The sequence below is a fragment of the Thermobia domestica genome, chromosome 2 (assembly GCF_964235325.1).
Source record: "Thermobia domestica chromosome 2, izTheDome1.hap1.1, whole genome shotgun sequence".
NCBI classification, from domain to species: Eukaryota; Metazoa; Arthropoda; class Insecta; order Zygentoma; family Lepismatidae; genus Thermobia; species Thermobia domestica.
The window spans coordinates 104383201-104405700 of record NC_137455.1 but is presented as its reverse complement, the minus strand read 5'-3'; positions in this window follow the sequence as shown (position 1 = coordinate 104405700).

Genomic DNA, 22500 nt, shown 5'->3' with positions numbered 1-22500 from the left:
ATTCATTGATTTCGTACCTACAAGAGATACAGTGAAAGAAAAATCAAACCTTTTCCCCCAATTTCTTAATAAATAAAGTTATATATATGCACAATAACACAGTTAAAATATAATACTAACACGCTTTCGATCGGAATCATATAGTAAAGCTAAAAATTTCGAAATTAAGGCTGCTAGAAGGTAAATATAGCTATTTAACTTTAATTAATGTTAGGTAACTATTAATACTATAGTTCTAACTATATACATTTATTAAAATTTCATTTAAAATTCTCTTATATCTTGTTTGAGTGCATTGTATTGCCCTTCTTGCAGATAATACAGGTGTTTCTACCAGCGGCGCAAATCTGTCTTCAATATTAGGTGGGTGGCGCGGGAAAGACCGTTCCCATATTTTTTACTAAGCGATGTTCAAAATATTTATGAAGTTGAAAAACAATGCTGTGGAGGATCAGGGGAGCAGAGTTGTCTTCAACATTGGGAGGCGGGCAGATTTGAGGCTTATTCTGGGGGGACATCAATTTCATTGCACTTTCCTTTGTGGCAATCGGTCACAAATCATCACATTTCTCACCGAAAAACACATTTCAAATCAGATTATTGGGGAACAGTTCCCCTCAGTTTTAAGGTTGGAGGGGACATGTCCCCCTCATTTCCCCGGGGTTTGCGCCAGTGGTCTTTACATTCCCAGCTCGCAGGACTGTTTATTTACTTTAAATTTCTCTGTTTTCTTAAAAAGTAATCGTTGTAGATTTTTTTTATCCTCTCTCCCTAAGTAAGAAATCAATAAATTTCCTAACAAAGCTTGCTTAAACATGTTGTGTTGAAAACTTTACCGGGAAGCGCGATGGTAAAGCGTTCACGTCTAGTGCATGGGTCTCTGGTTCGATTCCAGTTCGCGCCGAGTTAACTTTGTAGTGGACAAACACCGCGTGCATGAATGTTCTCAGGGTTCTCCCGTTTCCTCACCATTATCACCCATCTCATCATGATTGCATGCCTTGGCGAGCATTTAAAAAAAAAAACTTACCTGAATTTCAGTCTCACCTAAAACAGTCACTCCTTCCTTGCTGTTCCATAACTAAAAGGTTGACATTTCTGCCAGAATAAATTAAGATAACATTCAACTTGGGAAAATCTACATAGATGTAATAATTACTTTTGCGTTGCTTTGGAATCCTCAAATTCTGTGAACATTATCATGGAATGAAGCTCCTGAGCCCGTAGTGATGGAGCTCTAGTATTTGTATAACGGAAGTAAATCATGCTTAGGAGAAATTGACGATTGTAAATAAGAATCATAATTACTGCAGTTCCTTTTATTTAACATTAGTACTATGCACTTATTACACAATAACAATGCAACTTAAAAGAGCAGTCTTAATTTTACTATCTCCGCCTTATTCTTTCTTTTATTTTTCATTCTTCAATTTACAGATACAAAAACTTTATAAAATTGTCCACGTTTTCCACAACATCCATTTAAGCACTGATAATTTCAAAGTGGAAATAAGATTGCAATACAAATACAGATCCCATTAAATAGGATACAAATCTGTACATTTCACAAACAAATGTGTATACTCAAATATTTATAAGATGTATAGCGTACAAAATATTACACACTTTTTAACTCAGTAAAGGATAGAAAATCATGGAAATAAACACGAAAGAAAGCAAACCATCAATTTCCATTAGAGGCAACGGTAACAAAAATGTATAAACCAATAATTACTTTTTGTTCTCAATTTTTTGATGAGTCATAAGTCTAGCAATATTCTGGTACACAGTCAGATTAACATTCAAAGTAGACCTATAGCTCTTCGAGTTAATTATCTGGAGCTACCTTCTTGCTAGTTCCTGGTTTCCACGTCGATAGCTAAATAAGAATATCATTCATATGGGGTAAAGCCCATTACGCTTAGTTTTGTAAGCAGTAACAAAGAGAATACATGCACCTACTGTATCTACAAACTTGTATAATGGTAGAAATAGGCTTGCAATCTAACGATAAATGATTAATACTGGTTACAGATTTCATACATAAAATAAAAAATATTATTTTTTGTCAATAATGACTGCTTCTGTCGTACAGACTGTACAGATACTCGCGTCTTCTATTCATGATTAAGAGACTGTGTAGTAGGGGGAGACAACCGATTTCCTTCTATTTCACACATAGCGTAGTTGAATCGGAAACACTGGTTTAAATCCTGAAGAGTGTAGTGACTGCGAGAATTAATACTGACATTCACATTGTTGTCACTATGTGATACAAGGACGTGAAGACTTAAAAGCTTCTAGGAGTAACAACAGAACAGTTATGGTTCTTGTTTCCTTCACGTGAGCGAGAACCAAAAAATAAGGTATTTGTGACTCATCGCATTCTCTCAAATGCAGAAATAAGAGCTATGACGTTTATTCCACCCAATTAATGTTCAGGTTTCTGTATAAGCTTAATGCTTCTGTTCACTTCTGATACCTGTCAAAATAAAGAGCTAATAAAAATAAATGAGATAACAAAGAGATAAAAAAAAAGAGAATGAGATATATATGTATTTACATTATTTCGTGGAATTCGATTATGGTAACCTGTCTTATTTCTAAAATCATTATAATCTTAAAATATAAGATTAGCCAATATTCGCTATTTTTTATTTTAACACATCACACAAAGTAACTCTATTCGAGATTATGAGGGTGTTTAACCACTTTTGACTCATTCTATTGAACTTAGTATTGACAGAAAGTAATTAAGGACATTCATATCTACTTATGTATGCTATGAGGCGCGTCTCTTAATTATCCATATAGCCCAAACACATCTGTTATAGACTTTAATAACTAGTTCAAAGTGAACATACATCTGGTGTTGGAAGGTTCAAGTATCAGCAATTCTCTCATTATGTCATTCAAATTATCGGAACAATTAACCAGCTGTCGACATATAGTAGCCAAAACTTTGTGAAATATTACAGTACGTTTGTTTTATCTTTTCACACTTCCCGCCAGTGCACTTGGTTTTCCTTTAAAGTATTTTCTTCTAGCACTCAAGTGAACGTTTTAATCCAATAGACGTCTTATTGCTTTTGTTGTGTACGTGACGTTAGTTGTCAGTCAGCTCATCAAATGAGGTCATTGCTGTTTGGCGGGTATTTGAAGTGCTCAGTTGCCACAGGCGAATAGGTGTGTTACTGTGATTTGTAAGTGGTGTCGCGTTTTGCTGTGTTTCCTAGCGTATTGTAACTGTCAACTTAACCGTGGCGTGGGAACAATGCGTTTGCAAACAGATCCACCCTATAGGCGGGAAGCGTCCCAAGATGAAACAAACGCACTCTAAAGCAATTCCATAGGAGATGGTCACACCAGTCATACAGACTTAACTTGACTTCGCCTAACTTCTACATATTTGATCCAATGAAGGAAATCTTATTGGACAGAAGAGCCCTCTACCAACAGGAATAACGGGTAAAAGTCTCGGCTCATCTCGATAATAAGCGTATTTCATTACAATTCTTCGGAAGAGTTTAACTTGAAGATCTAGAATTATAACGAAATTTCAGGGACTGGTAAAGAAAAATCATGTACTTCCAGAATACAGAAGCTTATAGTCAGGTGGCAAATATCTGCTGCCGTAGCAGAAGACTAAATAGAAAATAGAACATTAAACTTCAGTCCATACTCTACAGTTATCAAAATTCAATCAGTCACATCGGAACTGAAATAGTGATATATGAGTGTATGGTAATTATATTCTGTACTTACAACCAGTAGTGTGTAGTTTGGTATATGTTGGAATTATTTATCCTTTTCAGCACCGAAGCTATATGAGACGTAGACCTACATTGGAAGGTGAAAACCGAACCAACATAATGTGTTCAAGTTTCAAATCTTTTCCATGGGAATAGAACACAGTACTCATCACGTTATCGAATAGACCAACAGGCAAGCCAATTTCAACTCTAGATTTCAATACTTGTTGAAAGAAATGAATTGCGAGGAAGTGAACGAAATCTAGCGACGAAGATATTAGCGTTTTTCGAAATCGTTTTAAATACTAAAATTTAATTCCAGACGCAATAAAAAGGGTAATTGTTAACTTCCCATTGCAAATAATCCAGCTTTCAATATTAAGTTTTGGTGGATAATTATGTGCCAACAAAATAAAACAAAAGAAACATATGGGACTAGGATAGGAATTGAAAATAGTATCCATCTTATCGTGCCGGTGCGATAAATAATTCACTGCTCAACTAGTCCTGGATCATAAACACACAAACTTTTAAATATCAATTTCACCGTAACAGTAAACCGCAGACCATAGTCCGAGTCTCAACTCCGTTTCCCTACTTCGAAATTCTATTGCCCCCTCCTTTCTGATAAATCACAGTACATACCGTTGGATAATGAACCAAAGACTTCAATGTATTTCACTTAAAACTGATTTTAAGAACGAGATTAAAAGGCATAATATGTTTGTAATCTCATCGTCAAAAGTGCCTTTACATCGCCGTGACGGGTATGTAACCGCGCAGTACTCTAAGGAAGGGATACTTGCATCAGGGGCGGATCCAGGACCGATTTCTGGGGGGCGGTGGGTTGTCATGCTGCTACTTTTAAGGGCTTCAAACTTTGGGATGGGTTTTATTTATATATATAAAATAAGAAAGTTTCCTCTTCTGAGGGGGAACGGTCCCTTCCTGGATCCGCCCCTGGCTTGCATAAGAATTTGTGATTATTTTGAAGAGTTTTTGACTAAGGAAATAACGTAAGTATAGGGAGTAAAGACACAGATTTGAAGCATCAGTGCACTGTCATCTCTGAAAAGATTTCTATTCTCAGTTTTTCAATTTGTATGTTAAGTTAAACACCACATCTGTCACTGATTGCGTAGATCATCTTACTTTTTAAAATTGCCTCTGCCGCTTATTTGTCCCTTCATTAATCTCTAGACATGATGTAAATAGAAGGGAAAGAAAGAGATACATCTGTAAGATGTATGTAATTCACTAATAGACTATAGGGACCGACTGAGCTAATTACTCCTACTAGCGCTTTTAACTGTTTAGGAATTTACAACGACGTGCGGAGGACACTTTTCTAAGTCCTAAATCTGTGCGTGAATTATTTAATTTTCCTCACTGTAATTATTTGAGAATGGAAACTGATTACGCTGAACGTGAATATGTTTTGTTGTCATTAAACGTTTGGCCGTAATAAATGTAAAAAAGGTTCTTATTATTATAAAAAAAGATAAGTATTTATTCCGTGTATAGAACAATATAATACGGTAACTAAGCTACATCATAATCACTAATGCCCGCAGGACTTTTTCCAACTGGGAGGGGGGGGGCAAAAGACCGTTATAGAGTTTTTCGTTTTATTCTCTATATATATTAAGTTAAAAGACATAACATTTATCATTGATAGCTTATATCGCCTTTCCTCGCTGTAGCCTATTAGTCAGAACATTCTTCTCCAGACATGACGTCGAGAGAAGAGAAAGAAAGAGATATGAACAGTGGAGTAACTAATTTTACTGCGCTCTGGATCGATCGATCATCGACTTACTCATACCCGCCCCTGCCCCAAGCATTTCAGCTGCTGCGTTATATATACGGTTCCATGTCAGAAGAGCCAAACAAAAGGACAAAGACAGAAAGGCCCGAGTCGAAACTGCCCCGGACAAAAGGGCCCCACGTCAAACGGGCACTGGTCGAAAGAGGCCCCGCTACAAAAGGGCCCGAGTCAAATCGGCCCCACGTTATAATGGCCCGGGTCAAAAGGTCTCCACAACAAAAAGACCCGAAACAAAACGCCTCTCGTAAAAAGTGACCGATTCAAAAGGTGCCTCGCTACAAAACGGCCCGAGTGAAAACGACCCCAGGACAAAATGGTCTCCGCAACAAAAGGGCAGGAGTCAAAAGGGCCCGAATAGAAATAACCTCTTGGCAATGAACCCACTTCTCCCAGTGCTCTCGCCATTGTTGGAATCACTTCTGGAACGCAGTTTTTGAAATGTTGAGCAACCGTGCCGTCGCATTGCGCATGATGCCTTCTTTTGACTCATCAAAAGTGCCGGGTTAAAGAGTCCCGCGACAAAATTGCCCGAGTCACAAGGGACCTGCCTCAAACAAGCCCGGGTCAAATGGGGCCCCGCTACAAAAAGGACCGAGTCAAATTGTCTCCTAAACAAAATGGCCCGAATCAAAACGCCTCATAAAAAGGGCCCGGGTCGAAAGGACCCCACGACAAAAGAACCTGAGTCAAAAGGCCCTGCGTCAAACGAACCCGAGTTGAAAAGAGTCCCGCAACAAAAGTGCCCGAGTCAAACGGGCCTGCGTCAAAAGGTCTCCACAACAAAAGGACCCGAGTCAAAAGGCCCGAGTCAAAACGCCTCTCATCACAAGGGCCCGGGTCAAAAATTCTCCGCAACAAAACGGCCCGAGAATCGCTTGTTAACACAACGCAAAAATTTGCGATTTAGGTGGTGCTAATAAACAATTATAATGACTGTCTGCATTTTTGCGTTACGTTACTATACTCAGAATTTTTGCCAAGATTGGTACGGAATGACACCCAACGTCAGTAACAGAGGCGACTCTTGAGGGAAGTGACATTGGTAAAATTAACATTTTACGAATGCAATCCACGAGTAGTTAACTGCGCAAAGGTATGATGAAATTTCTTTTACAGCAAAAAAATTAATGGTCTCGAAACAAATATTCAAACAAAACACATCAAACCAATTTTTGTTCATTGATATGCATATTATGATGATTATACTTATTATATTACTTTTATTATTATTATCATTAATAATAATAAGAATATACAAGATCAGTGGTAGCCCATGCCTTCAAACCAGTATATGCCACTGCTTGAAACTATGAACTCTACATTAACATCGGTCGTCTATCGATCATTTTATGTTACTCCCTCCCACTCTCCCAAGGTGTGCAAAGGTGTCTTACCCCTTACCCCAAAGCATGGAAAGCTAACAATATTTTCGCAAACACAGCCAGGAGCAGAGAGGAAGTGACACAGAACCAGGGGCGGATCGAGAACGGACTTCTGGGGGGCGGTGGGTTGTAATACTGCTTCTTAGATCTACTTTTAAGAGTTCCAAACTCTGGGATGGCTTTTATTTATATATAAAATAAAGTTTCATCTTTGCCCCAATCGTCCCCCTGGATCCGCCCCTGCCTGTTCACAAGTCCTAAAGCTTTGAGAAACAGAAAGTGCAAGAACTTGTGAAATCCAGTAGCTTGTAAAGTATTAGACTAGTAATTTTGAGAAATAGGCCACAGATATCACTACCTCTTTTAATCATAGTTCCCCAATTGCCTCTCAATGCTGAATCTACATCGAAAATTCGACGCGCCCTCTAGGACTTGAACTCCAGAACCATGAACACTAAAGATACAGTCCTCTACACAGGCAATTGGGGAAATTGAATTTTTGAAATTGAAACTAGCAGGAGAGAGATCACTTGTTGTACTAAATCAATGAATGAACGTAAATCTCGTCACGAATATCTCCATAAATAATATATGACTAGTACGTACCACTTTCAAGCGGCTATCTAAGCAAAATGTGAGATAAACCCTTGTGTTTCTTTCATGCAAAAAAAAACAAATAAAACCTACAATGTTCATTAAGTAAATTGCGGAGTAACGTTCAACAAACTATGTATTCTGACGTAAGATACTGAACATTCATATATACCTTACGTTGACTATGAACAGGGGCGGATCCAGGACCGACTTCTGGGGGGTTGTCATACTCCTACTTTTAAGGGTTCCAAACTTTGGGATGGGTTTTATTTATATATATATATAATAAGAAATTTTCCTCTTCTGGGGGGACGATCGCCCCCCCTGGATTCGCCCCTGCACAGAACGCACACAGCTCGCTGTATAGCTGCAAGAGACCCATGGGTAATTATAGTTGCCCTCTTGTTACAACGCGTCCAGTAAAGGCGCACCTATCAAGGTCAATTCCGGCAGTAGAACACGCAGTTGACTGTTAGAAACCAAGTGCAGAATGCAACTAGTACCTCCAGTTTACTTTTCACGAATATTTTTCACCTTCATACGCACAGGTCACGTATTGCGTAATTTAATTGACATGCTGTGTCAAGTATATATGCCCTAAAAAGAAATGAGTACTCAAAAGGCAAAAACATGTAACTATATTTCTTTTCCTTTTTCTATTAGCCAGTAGAAGTTTGTATGACTGTTTCAACATCCTTGTAGTTTGCTTAGGATTCACTTCCTCTTTTTAGTTGAGCTTTTGGTTATGAATACCACCGCGACAAGCCGTGGTTCTTATGATAGTGGCGTATTTTCGGAAATAATAAACGTAGACTCCGATGCTTTTGAAAGGACGATAAATGTAGTTTGTAGGAAGATTCTAGCATCAATTTATGTGACAAACATACCTCTTTCTATTTAAAAATATACAATATGCGGCATTCAAGATGGCTGCCATGATGTACACTAAATCATTTAACGCAGTTTCTACACCAATGCCAAATTGTAACATTTCCTTTTCCTCCATCTGTGCGTCTCTTTGTTACTGCCCTATCATGATACATTTTTCTATTACATACATATGTTAAACATAGCACACTCTCTCAAACAGATGATGTGTCAAAAATGATTCACATTCTCATTTGTGGGAATATTCAAGCCTAAGCTGAAGTGTAAAATCATAACCTTTTACATTTAAAACAATATTGCGTGATATGCTTAGGCTTGAATACACGAATTCAAGATACTTTCCATGGTGACCACAATCCAAATCAATGCAGTTTTTGCAATACTACCAATTGTATGTAACATTTATTTTTCCTCCGTCCACGCATGTACTTTATATTGTTCTGTCCCAATACTTTTCACTAACCCTGTATATAGATCCACATGTCTTCTCACAGTAAAATTAATCTAATCTTTTTCACAGAATATTTTTATACTATACTTTGATCCAGGGGTAAAAATGGAATTTTAGAACTAAGTGGAAAGTCAACAATAGATAAAGTTGGATTGGGCTATGTCACGAGAAAATCAACTTCGAAATATGAGAGTGCAAGAAAACTTTCATGGAGAACGACTTAAGCGATAGCGATTGTTGCAGAACAATCAACAAGCAAATAAAACTAATATCACCATTCAATTTTCGTATTTGTTACTAATAAACACAGATATTTTTCCTTCTTTTCACAAACACTTCAACTTACTAAGGGGACACTATCCTCTTGTGCATGCCTCATCTCCACTCTTGCTTTGATCTCAAGCTTTTTATCTGTGGAATCTATTTAACGGGCCCTTTTGACCCGGGCCATTTCTAACTTGTGCCTTTTTGATGCGGGGCCCTTTCAACCAGGGCCGTTGACTCATGGTCGTTCTTATTCATGCCCTTTGGTACCGGGGCCCCTTTTGATCCAGGTCCGTTTGATGCAGTTCCCCTTCGATTCGGGCCCTTTTGACGCAGCGCCCTTATGACTCGGGCCCTTTCTTCGCGGAGTCATTTACCTGGGCCCTTTCGACGCGGGCCTGGTTTGACTCGTGCCCTTTTGACACGGGCCCTTTTGAAGCGGACCCTTTTGTCGTGGAACTCTTTGAACCCGGGTCCTTTTGATGAGGAGCGTTTTGATTTGGCCCTTTTGTTGCGGAGACCTTTTGATAAGGGCACTTTTGACGCGGGGCCGTTTGACTCGGGCCTTTTTTAGTTGGACCCCTCTTGACCGGGGCCCGTTTGACGCAATTCCCTTTTGACTAGGATCCATTTGTCGCGGAACAATTTTGACCCGGGCCCTTTTGATGAGTCAAGCGGTGTAAAGTAAAACATTTTTAAAAATTGATATTTGCATGAGATACAGTTATCACTGCAATCGACAACTGGTACTTCAGTACAAAGAGAACGTTACACAAACTTGCAGTCTTAAGATACTTTTTAACATGTATATGAATTGTCCAATTCAAAATTGATTATACTGAATCTAATTGTCTCTTCTCAAACCAAAGGCCGTGGGGGGGCTCATAATTTGTAAATGAGAGATACTGGCGACCATTATTTTTTGATTGTCGAGTGCATCTGATTTTGAAATTTTGCACCCTAGGTTAGTACATGTTTTTATATTTGATGAATAATATTTACTATGTTATTTCGTTGGTTGGATCAGGGCATAATGTCCCTTTCAACATCTATTCAATATGAGACATGCACCTCTGCTTAACATGGAATTAGAACCACATGAGCTCACCGGGAGTGGTACCCGGGTCTCCCGTCTTGAAGTTGTGTACGCGCTTGATGACAAAGGAATACTGATATACAGATACGTATCAATTCAATGGAACACCTGAATATGGCATAATTGACCGGAAACACCATCCCGCGCATAGGATACAAACGGTCCCCCAAAATCGGATCATAATCACAGCAAGGGCGAGACCGGTAAGCGTCAACATAGAACCCCATAAAAGCCAAGATATTGCCTCCCACATGGTCACAAAGTGTCCACCATTTTTCATGGTTGGGTGGAGACACTGCATATTATACGCTTCTCTGGTGTCTGACCACATAAACACGATCGTGATTTGAAATATAATGAACGAAGACTCATCCAACCATATCACACGTTTCCAGACATCAGCAGTCAATGCTGCATATTCGCGTCAACATAGGAGTGTGCTAAAGCTTTATGGTCCCTTATCAACAGTTTCAGTTGTGCAACAAACACATTATGTCCCTATCATGCAATTCGAGGCGGAATGATTTCGACATAGGCTGTGAGAACTGGTGCTCACAGCCATGGGTCACTTTCATCACAGTCGAACGACAGTTCTAAGTGACAATCAGCTTTAATGTTCGGCAGTGCCTGTAACAGGGGGCTTCATTCCAACCTTTGTTCTTTTTCGTGTTTTTGCCGTGAGTTTTGTTGGCAGTAATAATCTTAGGCACTGATCCTCACAATACACTCAACACATATAGCACTTTCGTTACACTGTAACGGGATAGACGTACCTCCCGCAAAACATACCCCCCGGTAAAAAAGTACTAGGATAGATATACCCCCCGGTAAATCTATCCTAGGATAGATATACCCCCCGGTAAAACTATCCTAGGACAGATATACCCCCCGGTAAAACATCGCCAAAAGAGACAACAATCAAATTTTTCGATGAATCTTATTCACAAAAGGAAAAATTGTTCACTCACAATGGGGGGTAAATCTACCCTAGGATATTCTTACCCCCCTGTCGGTTTTCCTTAAACTCAAAGAAAATGAAGAAAAAAGATATAATATTAATACCATATTGAAGTGTACATCTACATCAGTGAACATATACCGGGGGGTAAATCTATCCTAGGATATTCTTACCCCCTGTCGGTTTTCCTTAAACTCAAAGAAAATGAAGACAAAAGATATAATATTAATACCATATTGAAGTGTACATCTACATCAGTGAACATATACCGGGGGGTAAATCTATCCTAGGACATTCTTACCCCCCTGTCGGTTTTCCTTAAACTCAAAGAAAATGAAGACAAAAGATATAATATTAATACCATATTGAAGTGTACATCTACATCAGTGAACATATACCGGGGGGTAAATCTATCCTAGGATATTCTTACCCCCCTGTCGGTTTTCCTTAAACTCAAAGAAAATGAAGACAAAATATATAATATTAATTCCATATTGAAGTGTACATCTACATCAGTGAACATATACCGGGGGGTAAATCTATCCTAGGATATTCTTAGCCCCCTGTCGGTTTTCCTTAAACTCAAAGAAAATGAAGACAAAAGATATAATATTAATACCATATTGAAGTGTACATCTAGATCAGTGAACATATACCGGGGGGTAAATCTATCCTAGGATATTCTTACCCCCTGTCGGTTTTCCTTAAACTCAAAGAAAATGAAGACAAAAGATATAATATTAATACCATATTGAAGTGTACATCTACATCAGTCAACATATACCGGGGGGTAAATCTATCCTAGGATATTCTTACCCCCCCTGTCGGTTTTCCTTAAACTCAAAGAAAATGAAGAAAAAAGATATAATATTAATACCATATTGAAGTGTACATCTACATCAGTGAACATATACCGGGGGGTAAATCTATCCTAGGATATTCTTACCCCCCTGTCGGTTTTTCTTAAACTCAAAGAAAATGAAGACAAAAGATATAATATTAATACCATATTGAAGTGTACATCTACATCAGTGAACATATACCGGGGGGTAAATCTATCCTAGGATATTCTTACCCCCCTGTCGGTTTTCCTTAAACTCAAAGAAAATGAAGACAAAAGATATAATATTAATTCCATATTGAAGTGTACATCTACATCAGTGAACATATACCGGGGGGTAAATCTATCCTAGGATATTCTTACCCCCCTGTCGGTTTTCCTTAAACTCAAAGAAAATGAAGACAAAAGATATAATATTAATACCATATTAAAGTGTACATCTACATCAGTGAACATATACCGGGGGGTAAATCTATCCTAGGATATTCTTACCCCCCTGTCGGTTTCCTTAAACTCAAAGAAAATGAAGACAAAAGATATAATATTAATACCATATTGAAGTGTACATCTACATCAGTGAACATATACCGGGGGGTAAATCTATCCTAGGATATTCTTACCCCCCTGTCGGTTTTCCTTAAACTCAAAGAAAATGAAGACAAAAGATATAATATTAATACCATATTGAAGTGTACATCTACATCAGTGAACATATACCGGGGGGTAAATCTGTCTACATTCGTGTACATCTACCTTCTTACCTCCCTGTCGGTTTTTCTTAAACTCAAAGAAAATGAAGACAAAAGATATAATATTAATACCAAAAGTAAGTGAACATCTACCTCAATGAACATACCGGGGGGTAAATCTATCCTAGGATATTCTTACCCCCCTGTCGGTTTTTCTTCAGCTTAAAGAAAATGAAGACAAAACATATAATATTAATAGCATAGTAAGGTGTACCAGCCCAATTGGAAATATTTATTACCATTTAATTTTTTACGGCTAAACAACGTTGTTCGAAGAAATAGATAATTTTTTTTATGAATCGTTAAATATTGATCACTTTTAATAAATTTAAATTTTAAATAATAGAGAGTGATATTTGTACTCTACGAACTCGGTGTGTTTTCCCTGCACTTTACACACACACGCACAAACACACTCACACACATATACACAGAGGGAGAGAGAGAGAGGAAGACGAGAGAGAGAAAATGAGAAACACTATGTAAATTTTCCCTTCCCAACTTGAAATTTTAGAACATGTTCCGGTTCCCGAAATCTTATTGGAGAATTATAATTTCTTGCTAACTAACATTTCTGTACAAAAATTCAAATTTCTAGCTGAATGTGCAGTTAAATATAGTGGAAAATTTTCTACCTAACATCCCTTTACAAAATGTCCAAAATTGTCCGGCTTGTGAAGAGTTTTTTCAGTTGTTTGTATATCAGAATTAAAATTTCCGATCTATGAAAATTCCTTTCACTTGTTACTTCAAAGCAATAAAACTTTTCGATTTACTTTTTGCTTCAAAATGATGACAATTTTCCGACTCATAAAAGGTTTTACAATTTTTTCATACAGGCTACCAATTTTTCTATTCATGAAAAATTGTTTCACTTGTTCCTACATAGTACTGAATATTCTCTGAGCCATGAAAATTTTCAGATTCTTTAAACGATCTTTCACTTTTTACCATTTCTACTCATGAATTCTATCAATTTTATGATTACTGAGGAATCGTTACTTGATCACTGCTACTTTTTAGAACGGAAAATTTTCCGGAAAAATATGGAAGAAAGCTTTCCAGCTCACATCACGGCTAAACAACGATGTAGGAATAAGTGCAGTATGTTTTTTATGAATCGGAAAATTTTCATCACTGTTCACAACATTAAAACTTTAGATGTCATATTAGCACTTATTGCAGCAACATACTTCACACTCCAACCTTTTCCTCATTTCTGTTGTTCGGACATTTGTTCTCAGGCGTTTACGTTTTTGTGAATATCTCAGATTATATTTGTTCTATCGAAATGAAAATTGCGGAATAAATCTCTATTTCAAATTTCCTTTAGAAATAAGAAGCAACTGAGTCATAATGTTATAGGCATCACTTTTTTACTTTTCTAATAGAAAGAAACCCCAGACCCCCAAGCGTTACCGCACCAAATGTCCTTTGGACGAAATGTGCTTTGAACTAAACATTTCTGGACGAAATGTCCCTTGGACCAATTATCTTTTGGACGAAATATCCTTTGGAGCAAATGTTTTTGGACGAATTGGCCTTTGGACCAATTACCAATTGTCCTTTGGACGAAATGTTCTTTGGACCAATTGCCTTTTGGGCGAAATGTCATTTGGACCAATTGCCTTTTGGAGCAAATGTCTTTGGTTGAAATGTCCTTTGGACCAATTGTCTTTGGGCGAAATGTTCTTTGGACGAATCGTCTTTTGGACGAAATGTCATTTGGACCAAATGTCTTTTGGACCAAATGTCTTTGGACGAAATGTCCTTTGGACCAATTGTCCTTTGGATAAAATGTCCTTTGGTCCAATTGTCTTTTAGACGAAATGTCCTTTGGACCAATTGTCTTTTCGACGAAATGTCCTTTGGACCAATTGTCTTTTGTACGAAATATCCTTTGGACCAATTGTCTTTTGGGCGAAATGTCATTTGGACCAATTGCCTTTTGGAGCAAATGTCTTTGGTTGAAATGTCCTTTGGACCAATTGTCTTTGGGCGAAATGTTCTTTGGACGAATCGTCTTTTGGACGAAATGTCATTTGGACCAAATGTCTTTTGGACCAAATGTCTTTGGACGAAATGTCCTTTGGACCAATTGTCCTTTGGATAAAATGTCCTTTCGTCCAATTGTCTTTTAGACGAAATGTCCTTTGGACCAATTGTCTTTTCGACGAAATGTCCTTTGGACCAATTGTCTTTTGTACGAAATATCCTTTGGACCAATTGTCTTTTGGACAACTCTAAGCGGCAAAATACTTTTTATATCTCGAATTTGTCTTTAAATCTTGATATATATATCTTCTACATCTGAATGCCCTCCCAAATTTACAGAGAAATCGGCGCTTTTTTATGGGGGGCTGAGCCCCCCTAGGATATCAATACACGTGCATTGAATTATTTGCTTTCTCTGTTTATTTTTCGGAAATAAAAGTTTTAAGAGCAAAGATTTTTGATTTTCGAAGAAAATTTGTTTTTTTCATTTGCTCACCCTAATTGTTCTAATTAATAAACCGCGTTCTCGTGATATTTTTGTGGCATAATTATTAATGAGGTATTTTCTCTCCATATCGTACCCATTCTTTCCTTATTCTGTGATTTTATTTTCGTATATATAGCACGAAGAGAGAAAGGAGCGCTGGGATTGGTATAAAATGTTGATATAAAAAGGTTGGGAGGTGAAGCACTATAGTAAGGACTTGGTAAACAAAATAAAAGAGCCCCGAATAAGATTCAAATCAGCCGTCATCCTCTTGACTCATTCTTCACATAGTGTCTTATTAATAATGTTATGTACAGGCAAAGTCAAAATGATGGATTTTGTTTCAGAAATTTATAATGTATTTATATATATATATATATTAGGTTCATAAATAACCATATAGCATATATTCAAAGTCCCCAACATGGCGATATTTATCGCTGAAAAAGAAAGACTAGATATACCTGTATAAAGGGCCTCATTACTTTCAACAGCTTAGGGTCCCATGAATCCTAAATCCGGCACTGAGCACACTTGAGATTAGTTTTTATTTCTAAACGGTTAAAGTGGTTTAATTTTATTGTGGACAGAGTTGGACCATTTCCACGGAAAGGGAGATAGCACAGGTATTTTGAGTGAACCATACCAGTTGGTCAGAGGGGGTGTATTGCGCCATTCATAGACATTTGCTGCTATAGACATATCATATTATGTCTGCAACTACTTTTGATTTTACTAGTAGTAACTATAGCATAAAAACTCTTCCATCCGTACGTAGATATAAAAGAGGACAATTGAATGACCCATTATCGTCCAGGCAAAATTACTATAAGTACAGTAGAATTTACCACTCTTTATTCAGATAATGTAAACTGTAAGGATTCGTGTGGTCCCGCGTAGCGTAGTTACTAACTCTCTCGCCTTTGGTGCGAAGGTCACGGGTTTGATGTTCATAGGGTTGGTTTATAACAGCTTTGTCGGGCCAGCCATCATGATGGACGTTTTTCCTGGTTTTTCCTCATTTACACAAGGCAAATAGCTGGATAGTACCTAACATTCAGGTCCCTGGCTGCTTCCTTCCTTCCTCAATCCTTTCTTCCTTTCCCCCGGATATTGCGCTCGCCTAGAGGCGTCCTCTCTCATACTTGACGGGCTTAAGGCCGTAGATGAGAGTAATGCTCATAAATATGTATAAATAAATAAATAATGTAAGGATTCATTTAAGTTGGAGATGTGAAATTAGGCATTTACTCTCTTACCTAAAATTAAAGTTTCAACATTTTTTAAGGTGTCGCACCTGAAATTATAAAGCATATATTTTCTTGAATATTAAAATTAGCCACTATTTATTCAGAAAACATCAAACGTAAGGATTCGTGAAAATTGTGGGTGAAAAAGTTCGCATTCAATCTCTTAACTGAAAATAATGAAATCCGTGTTTCAGCGTTTCAAAAAGTTTCGCTCCTAAAAGAAGGGGCAATTTCTTGAATATTAAAGTTTCTCATTATTTAATCAGAAAATACCAAATGTGAGAATTCGTTTAATTTGGAAGTATTAAATTTGGTATTTGAACTATCTAAAAATTGTAGCATACGTGTTTAAGCATTTATGGAAATTTCGAGCCTATGGGAAGAAAGGGATTTTTTTTTTTTTTTTTTTTTTTGAATATTAACATTACCCACTATGTATTCAAAAAATATCAAGTACTAGCATTCATTAAAGTTGGACATGTGAATGTTTTTTTTGCATTTAAGCTCAGTAAAAATAACATATTACGTGTTTCAGAAAGTTACGTTCCTAAGTAGTGAAAGAGAGTATCTTCATGGATATTCAAGTTACCCTCTATCCGCTCAGAAAATAACAAATATAAGGATTTACTTAAGCTGGAGGTGTGTAATTCGTTTGAACTCTTACCAAAAAGAAAAAAATGGAATACGTGTGCAGCGTTTTCAAAATTCCACTCCTAAGGGGAACAGGTGTACAATTCCTATCATATTAACTCTAGAAGGACCAAGGTGGGTCAAATTTGCCCGCACTTCCTATTTCTCTTTGCTCTGAACAAATCAATTTTTGAACATGTTTGATTATTTTTTGTGTTTTCTTCTGTTAGTCCTAACTTAAATTTAGTCGTACGTACTAGAATGTATACTATCATGGTAATTTACGAAAAAAAATGTAGCGCGGGTGATTGGTCAATACATTTGTAAGCAACATAGAATTGATTAGAGAACTACGGTATTACTCCAGTAATATCTTTGTAATCTTGTATGTTCATCGAATTCATGATTAAGCTAATAAAATCTACTTTCAGATATTGATCAAACATAACACTGGCAGATTTAGTATTGTAATTTGTCCACAAATGATAATGTATTTAATGGCACTTCATATCTGCTAAACAAATGTCTGTAGCCTGTACTAAGATATATATTTGAAATATTTCGTATTAAAATAAAACTTCAGAAGATTCAATATAATTTTAAAACTCATACTTATTAGTAGGTCATTAAACAACTTGAAATTATATTAGTAATGGCTAAAATGGTTTTTACAACCTCGGGCAAAAAATTGACCCTCTTGGTCTTCCATGTGTCAGATTATACCTCGGTCTTTCTATGGTAACGTTCCCATTATGTATCGAGAAAAATGTAAAAATGTAAAAATTTCCTTAAAGCGTAAGTGCGAAATTTGGCAACTAAAAAGTTAGTTAAAAAAATGTAATATGTATTTTGGCATTTTTGATACTTCGGCTCGTAAGTGGAGGAAAGTGAGCAGTATTTATAATATTAAAATTTCCCTGTATTTATTCACAGAATAACAAATATATGGATTTGCGTAAAAACTATTTTCTAAATATTGGTTAACTCATTCGAAGTATTCGGTTATTATGTTTCGAAAGGGGAAAACTGGACAATCTTATATATAAAAGAGAACGCACAAATCCTTTGTTCCCTCATCACGCTAATACGGCTGAACCAATTTCTTTCATTTTTGGGGGGTTATTAGGATTTGGACCCTAGATGGTTTTTATCATATCACTTTAATTTTCAATTACCAGTGTCTTGAGATAATTGACCATTCAAGTGTCCATAACGTACAAATCCTTTGTTAGTTCATCATAGGTAAAAATAAACGTATTTATATGCAACCCGCATGACCGTGTCACTCGACGGGTTAACATAAATGACAGGCGATATAATGTTAACATTTACTGCAATCTACTATGGTTTTTATCATATCACTTGAAAGCGAAAAAGTAAAAATTATCTCATTAACAAGGTTTATTGCGTTCCAGGGTGACCCCAGCGAAGCGGGGTGAACGCTGCTAGTTTCTAATATATTCTCATTTTATACATACGAAATGGCTAAAGCGAGGAAGTGATTTAACCGTTTAAAATAAAGTTTTGACCAAAGTACTTGGGTCGACCTGGGATTTTTTCGGCTCTTTTTGACTGAAATGTGTATCCTAAGCGAGGAAGACAGAACAATTTTTTTCAAGGAATATTCGCTGCACCGGTTGTTACATTTGTATCATATGGGTCAATTAATAAAGTTGATTTTTTTTTACATTTCACCTTGATTCAAATACTGGGAGAAAAGTTTTCATAATACCTTCCAAATATTTTTCTGTAAACGTATTCTTCCCGTGTGAGGAACGGTATTTTACATACTTTGCATGTTTGAAATAAAGATACTTGAAAGAAAAGTGCTATTTCGTTTTGATGCTCGATTAAGAACGCACTAAAGCTTCTAATACATTTGTAACTTCAGATCAGTTAATCTTTCTCGCGCGGCATAACCGTGGGACGTAAAACTCAAAGATTTCATTTCATTTTTTCTCGCGACTTGAAAAGTTATTATCAACAGATTCACGAGATACGCGAATTATTTTGTTTTAGTACAGAAAAATAGTTTAAATATATCAGGAAAATTTATTCATTTGGTTTTCATTATTAAACATTTTTCGTGGGAAATGGGTACCATAAAGTGGTAAACGAAAAGGGCATTTGCCCGGTTGCCCGGTTGCCCGGCGGACAAGTCCACCTCTGATTCAGGACATTGAAAATCATCATTCACGGAGATAAGTTTACAAGAACTGAATAAGTATCACGTAGCTACATTACACACAAGAACATTTAAATGTATTATAATTGTAATATGCACTGCTCGTCATTACAAACGTTACATTAAGAAGAAGACAAGATAGCAGTCCAAACTTAGAAGACAGATAAATTAAGGTTTCATTAAAATATTACAGTATCCGCTTAGTATAATTAGTACAAGATAACCACAGTGAAGCAGAATTGCTAAAAGTTAATAACGTGTGAGCAAAGCATTTGCTTTCAGAAAACCTGCAACACGACGAATGCGTAGAGGAGACAATCAACTGACAAGCAACGACAACACATCTCATAAGCAATAACTATAGGAGTTAACTAGCGTGAGAGGAAACATAAGAAAATATAGTAGACTTGTTCAAACGGCGAGAGAACTGTTGAAGGAATTGTCCAAACAATCGGATACATTACTCTAGCTGGACAGTGTACGTATGACCCTGCTGGAATGACGTCCACTTGACTATGCACCTGAACTAAAGAAACCAAAATCACGAAAAAAACACCTAGTTGGATGTCAAATTTTCCAGTGTATAGGAAATACAAACGTCCAAGGAATCAAACAACACCACATGATACTTAAAGAAAAAATGAGATTTGTTTTATTTTCTTTGAGTTCAAGAAAAACCGACAGGGCGGTAAGAATATCTTAGGACAGATTTCCCCCCGGTATATGTTCACTGACGTAGATGTACACTTCAATATGGTATTAATATTATATCTTTTGTCTTCATTTTCTTTGAGTTTAAGAAAAACCGACAGGGAGGTAAGAATATCCTAGGATAGATTTACCCCCCGGTATATGTTCACTGATGTAGATGTACACTTCAATATGGTATTAATATTATATCTTTTGTCTTCATTTTCTTTGAGTTTAAGGAAAACCGACAGGGGGTAAGAATATCCTAGGATAGATTTACCCCCCGGTATATGTTCACTGATGTAGATGTACACTTCAATATGGTATTAATATTATATCTTTTTTCTTCATTTTCTTTGAGTTTAAGGAAAACCGACAGGGGGTAAGAATATCCTAGGATAGATTTACACCCTGGTATATGTTCACTGATGTAGATGTGCACTTCAATGTGGTATTAATATTATATCTTTTGTCTTCATTTTCGTTAAGTTTAAGGAATAACCGACAGGGGGGTAAGAATATCCTAGGATAGATTTACCCCCCGGTATATGTTCACTGATGTAGATGTACACTTCAATATGGTATTAATATTATATCTTTTGTCTTCATTTTCTTTCAGTTTAAGGAAAACCGACAGGGGGGTAAGAATATCCTAGGATAGATTTACCCCCCGGTATATGTTCACTGATGTAGATGTAAACTTCAATATGGTATTAATATTATATCTTTTGTTATCATTTTCTTTGAGTTTAAGGAAAACCGACAGGGGGTAAGAATATCCTAGGATAGATTTACCCCCCGGTATATGTTCACTGATGTAGATGTACACTTTAATATGGTATTAATATTATATATTTTGTCTTCATTTTCTTTGAGTTTAAGGAAAACCGACAGGGGGTAAGAATATCCTAGGATAGATTTACACCCTGGTATATGTTCACTGATGTAGATGTACACTTCAATATGGTATTAATATTATATCTTTTTTCTTCATTTTCTTTGAGTTTAAGGAAAACCGACAGGGGGTAAGAATATCCTAGGATAGATTTACACCCTGGTATATGTTCACTGATGTAGATGTGCACTTCAATGTGGTATTAATATTATATCTTTTGTCTTCATTTTCGTTAAGTTTAAGGAATAACCGACAGGGGGGTAAGAATATCCTAGGATAGATTTACCCCCCGGTATATGTTCACTGATGTAGATGTACACTTCAATATGGTATTAATATTATATCTTTTGTCTTCATTTTCTTTCAGTTTAAGGAAAACCGACAGGGGGGTAAGAATATCCTAGGATAGATTTACCCCCCGGTATATGTTCACTGATGTAGATGTAAACTTCAATATGGTATTAATATTATATCTTTTGTTATCATTTTCTTTGAGTTTAAGGAAAACCGACAGGGGGTAAGAATATCCTAGGATAGATTTACCCCCCGGTATATGTTCACTGATGTAGATGTACACTTTAATATGGTATTAATATTATATATTTTGTCTTCATTTTCTTTGAGTTTAAGGAAAACCGACAGGGGGCTAAGAATATCCTAGGATAGATTTACACCCCGGTATATGTTCACTGATGTAGATGTACACTTCAATATGGTATTAATATTATATCTTTTGTCTTCATTTTCTTTGAGTTTAAGGAAAACCGACAGGGGGGTAAGAATATCCTAGGATAGATTTACCCCCCGGTATATGTTCACTGATGTAGATGTACACTTCAATATGGTATTAATATTATATCTTTTGTCTTCATTTTCTTTGAGTTTAAGGAAAACCGACAGGGGGTAAGAATATCCTAGGATAGATTTACCCCCCGGTATATGTTCACTGATGTAGATGTACACTTCAATATGGTATTAATATTATATCTTTTGTCTTCATTTTCTTTGAGTTTAAGGAAAACCGACAGGGGGGTAAGAATATCCTAGGATAGATTTACCCCCCGGTATATGTTCACTGATGTAGATGTACACTTCAATATGGTATTAATATTATATCTTTTGTCTTCATTTTCTTTGAGTTTAAGGAAAACCGACAGGGGGGGTAAGAATATCCTAGGATAGATTTACCCCCCGGTATATGTTCACTGATGTAGATGTACACTTCAATATGGTATTAATATTATATCTTTTGTCTTTATTTTCTTTGAGTTTAAGGAAAACTGACAGGGGGGTAAGAATATCTTAGGATAGATTTACCCCCCGGTATATGTTCACTGATGTAGATGTACACTTCAATATGGTATTAATATTATATCTTTTGTCTTCATTTTCTTTGAGTTTAAGGAAACCGACAGAGGGGTAAGAATATCCTAGGATAGATTTACCCCCCGGTATATGTTCACTGATGTAGATGTACACTTCAATATGGTATTAATATTATATCTTTTTTCTTCATTTTCTTTGAGTTTAAGGAAAACCGACAGGGGGGTAAGAATATCCTAGGA